Consider the following 5542-nt stretch of genomic DNA (forward strand, 5'->3'; position numbering starts at 1 on the left):
GATTTCATGAGATGAGCCGACTCCGAAAATGCCAAGTCAGCTCCAGAAGTTGGCGAGTCGACTCCGGGTCAAGACGAGTCGACTCCCAGTCGAAGAGGCTACTTTAATTCAAACCCGGAACAGTTGCCGAGTCGACTCCAGAAAAGCATGAGTCGACTCCCGCTACAGCCGAGTCGACTCCTGATCGCGCGAGTCGACTCCGACCCCCAACGGACATATTGTCAGGTTGTGCAGAGTGTGCAGAACGGGCAGAAAAAGGTGTCTAACGGCTAGTTTCCGTGGGGGATGGCTTAAATAGCCACAGAGGACTGTAGCAAGGTAGAGACGCACCATTCCATTCAAAGTAATCAAGCATTCATTCTCTGCAAGTGGTTTTTTCAACGAAAAGAGGGAAGAGCGCCATAACTCCATCCAACTACCTCTTCCCAAACATTGAAAGAGATCTCCTCCTGCATTCAAGTCGACCAGACATTCAAGAGGAGACCCGAAGTTCAAGAAGCCCTACTCTACTCCAACTCAAACGTGTTTGAGGGCTCTTAACTTTTCTCTAGTTTATATTTGATGACCCAAAGATTGATTCATAGATTGATTTTGATGATCACAAAACCTTGAAGTATAGATACTAATGTTTATGTTGCAAGGAGAAAGATATTTATTTTGCAAGGAACATAGCAAGTTGGAAGAACACAAGAAGGCCTCCAAAGCTCTCAAGTTGGAAGAAAGCTACAATTTATTGGCCCAAGCTTAAAGTTCAAAGGATTCAAATTGGAGGAGTAAAATCAAAAGAAAAATTCAAAAGAACAGTCTTCGAGTCGACTCCAGTGGAATTCGAGTCGACTCCAGAGAAGTATGAGTCGACTCCGGAGAAGTATGAGTCGACTCCTAGGAGTCACAGGCAGAAAAGTCAGAGAGCAGTTTTCGGGTCTGAGATTCGAGTCGACTCCAGTGGAACGCGAGTCGACTCCGATGGTTGGTAGGTCGACTCCGAAGAAAGCAAGAGTCGACTCTCAGCGGAACACAAGGAAAAAGTCAGAGAGCATTTTTGGGACTCTGAGATTCGAGTCGACTCCCGCATTGCACGAGTCGACTCCGAGACTCCGCGACCATCAACAGACAGAAAACCAAGTTACTGCCTCTGAGATTCGAGTCGACTCCCAGACAGCTCGAGTCGACTCCAAGGCAGCGCTACACCAAGATGGCAGAAGGTTGTGTTTCACAAACTGAGAGCCGAGTCGACTCCAAGGAAGTTCGAGTCGACTCCAAGACTGGACGAGCCAAAAGACAGAGGATCGGGAGTTCGGGGTCTGAGATTCGAGTCGACTCCCAGGACAGTCGAGTCGACTCGAGAGGACAAAATTCAAAATTGGATCCACGGACTTCAGTGGATGAGCCGACTCCGAAATTGCCAAGTCAGCTCCAGAAGTTGGCGAGTCGACTCCAGGTTAAGACGAGTCGACTCCCAGTCGAGGCAAGCACATTAATTCAAATTTGGAACAGTGGCCGAGTCGTCTCCGGTAAAACACGAGCCGACTCCTGCAACAGGCGAGCCGACTCCTGATCGCGCGAGTCGACTCCGATCCCAACGGTCATATTGTCAGGAGGTGCAGACTGGTTCCAACGGCTCTATTTTTGTCTCTAACGGCTATATTCTTGTTTCCACGTTATCAAAAGCTATAAAAACAAGAAGAGAGCTAGGAGAGAACTTATGGAAGTGGGAGAGATCATCTAGGAAAGAGATCTCAAAGAGATTACAAAGGAAATCTCCCACAAGCACAAAAGGGCCATCCAAAACGAAATAGAGAGAAGAAGAGCATCCAAGTGAATCCGAAAGCTTCCTCTCCATCCGCGTGCTGCCTCGGGGATCCTCTACTTCATGCCAAATCAGAGGAGGATCAAGTAAAGAAGAAGCCGAGCTCCTCCATCTTCAAAACTCGTTTGAGGGCTTCTCTTTACTCTATTTGTTTATATTGTCATATCTGCTTGTTTAAGAAGCTTTGATTTGTTTTTATTCTTTGTTTTAATATCTTGTAACTTGATTCAATCAAGGGATTGAATCAAGGGGTTAAAGGTTTGTTGGTGAGCCAAAGGGAAAACCAACGGTGTAAGGTTTGTTGGTGAGCCAAAGGGAAAACCAACGGAGATAGGTTTGTTGGTGAGCCAAAGGGGAAAACCAACGGAGATAGGTTTGTTGGTGAGCCGAGGGTAAAACCAACGTGTAAGGGTTTGATTGTGAGCCCGGGAAAACAATCGGGGTTGGTTCTAGTCGGTGAGCCTGGGAAAACCGACCGAGTTCGTTGTGCGCTCGTAAAAACAACAAGTTGGGTTGTGAGCTTGTAAAACAACCGGCTGTAATCGGTAGGATTATAGTGAAATTCCCAAGAGGTCTTGGGGAGTGGATGTAGGTGCTGGGGTGCACCGAACCACTATATGTCCTTTGTGTTTGTAATGCCTCTAGTTATTGTCTAACTAACACACTTACTTACTTAGATAAATTGCTTGCTTAATTCTTATCCGCACATCCTTTAGTTGCAAGCATATTTAATCAAGTCGAAGTCTATACATCAAACCCTTGCTAAGTTTAACTTTCACTGTGCATCTATACAACTTAGCATAGTTACTCATAAAGTTTTAGAAGTAGCATAAAAGTTTTAAAAGACCCAATTCACCCCCCCTCTTGGGTTGTATCTACTGGGCAACATGTGGTATCAGAGCAGGTGCTCAAATATTATTTGTAGTCTTAACCGACTAGAGCCAAAGATCATGACAACTCAAATAGATAGTTTTCTAGGAGAAGGACAAGCAATTGACACACCTCCACTATTTAATGGCATAAACTATGCACATTGGAAAATACGCATGCGCATCTTTATTCAATCACAAAACTATTACTATTGGAAAATCATAATAAATGACCCTCACACACTCTCTCAAACTTTTAATGAAAAAGACTTAGCACAATTAAATGCTAAAGCTATGAACATATTATATTGTGCGATTCAAGAAACAATGTTTAATGAAATTTCTGCATGCTTATCTGCAAAGGAGATCTGGGATACTTTAGAAAATATTTATGAGAAATCTCAGAGTAGCTCACATGTACTTCAATTGCATACTAACAATGAGACTGCAGAAAAAGGTGTTGAAACTTCCATCTCAGTCGAGTCGACCCCAAGTATTTCAGAGTCGACCCTCAAGTTAACCGAGTCGACTCCAATAAGGTCCGAGTCGACTCCAAGGCAAATCAGCTTCCTAAAGACAAAGAAGAAGAGGAAGCAAGAAGAAAGGAAGAAAGAGGTAAAACGCAAGAAAGCCTTGACCAAGAGAAATTCAGACAAGGAATTGAAAGTTAGGAGCAACAGTGAACTACAAAAGGTAACTAATTTATGTTTTATGGCATTAGAAGAAAAAGTAAAATCTGAATCTAATTTTAAACCAAACGAATCTCATGAAGAATTTTCTTATGATGAACTTTTAAATGCTTTTCATGAGTTGTATAGTGATTGTAGAAAATTATCTGTAAAGAATAAAAATCTTAAGAAACTAAATTCTGAAAATGAAAGCTTAAGGTCATTTTCAGAAGAATTGATTCAGAAAAATCATAGCTTAATTAAAGAAAATCAAAACTTAAGTAAAGAAATTAACCAATTAAAATGTTTTATTAACAAATTCACTGTAAGTTCAGAAAGATTAAAAATGATGTTTGAAAGCCAATATGCTGATTTTGATAAATCAAAATTTAGCTTGACTCCTTCACTTAGCCATAAATCTCTAGAGAAAAAGGTTATCAATTTACCAAGCAAACCATTAAATAAGATAACTTATTTCAAAAATGAAAAGGATGGGAATAACAACTTTACCTATCGTTCTAGTATAATTAAATCAAATGGTAAAGTTATTATTATTAAACAGATATGGATTCCAAAAGGAACCATATGTCCTAACTCTCAAGGACTCAAGCAAGCTTGGGTACCCAAAATGAGAAAATGAGGATGTACACATAGGTGTACCAAGGTACCTATGGAACATAAAGAAACTTAAAAAGTTATTAACAAAAAAAATAATGAAATCAGTAATTCTTGCATCTCATCATTATTTGTGCTTTAGTATTTGATATGATTTGCTAGTAGTGATCAATTTTGTGATATAGAAAATACTTTTGGAAATATAATCAAATCTCTTCATTTTTTAGTATACTTTACTCACTATTGGATAAGTTGCTAAATGATTAATCAATTTATTAAGAATAACTCTATGAATTCTCTATATGCTTGATTGAGAGTTATTATCCATGGCATTATTGTTTATTGATCATAGATATGATAATGTGTACTTGGTATGCTTTTGAATATATGCACTATGAATACCAAGAAACCATCCTTGGCATATAAAATCAACTCATGCTAGTATGTACTTAATCTCAAAAGACCTTGCCATAGGCTTACTTAGATTATCTACTTAAAGGTCAAAGTTTTGCTATGCATGCTAACTAAGGAAACAAACAAAAATCATTTCTAAATCTTAAGATGTTGTTTCCATCTCCAAGTTTTTCAAAAGCTTACATTGAATTTATTCTTGAAAAATAAAACTGAAGTATTTTTCTGTATTTACTAAATCTTGTAAAAGTGGTTCAAATGATAAAGGTTTCCAAACTGTGAAGATAAGTATCATGGCACAATGTTGAAAACCAAAATCCTGATAAAGTTTATACAGAAATTAATTATTTCAGCACTAAGGACACCTTAAGTAAAATAGGGTTAATAGAATTCTTGAAGAAATGAAAAAGACAATTGTGTATGATAGTCATCTACTTAAATAATTTTTAAAAAAAAAGCTATCATCACTGCTTGTCATACATATGATTTCTATTAGATCTATTTTTTGATGAAAACTCCTTTTGATCTTCTGAAAAAATGGAAAATGAACCATTGCATATCTTTCACATTTTTCAGTCGTACATGTTATGCTTAATATGCTCTTATGAAAATAATGCCAAATCTGATAGAGATATGTCTACCCTTGGATATCATTCATCAAGCAATGCATATAGAGTATTCAATGAAAAGTTTTTAGGTGCAAAAATATCAAGGTATCTTATTCTTTATGAGACTACTGATTTATTATCAAAATACTAAAATTAAATTATATATGTATATGGTTAATCTTTTACATATAACAATCTAAAAACTTGTTAATAATTATAACCAAATTGAGTTTTTCAGAAATACATTTAATGAAGAAAAATTATTTGCTTAGAAGATGAAATAGATCTTGATTCTTGCATGATTAGAAGTAAAGATCACCATTATTATTTGCTTGCTTTATGAGCTTTATATTCTATCAAATGAGTGTGTAGAATGGACTCCTATATGCTTACTTTATTAAAGAAGATATATGTTAAATAACCACCATATTTGAAAACACTCATTACAAATATGATAAAGCAATATATAATTTGGAACAAGCATCAAAAGCATAATATAAAAGCTTAAGTAACCTTTTTGATAGAAAGTAATAGTGATAAATCTACACATCAAAAAGAAGA

Source organism: Phoenix dactylifera, unplaced genomic scaffold (genome assembly GCF_009389715.1).
Source record: "Phoenix dactylifera cultivar Barhee BC4 unplaced genomic scaffold, palm_55x_up_171113_PBpolish2nd_filt_p 000189F, whole genome shotgun sequence".
Lineage (NCBI taxonomy): Eukaryota > Viridiplantae > Streptophyta > Magnoliopsida > Arecales > Arecaceae > Phoenix > Phoenix dactylifera.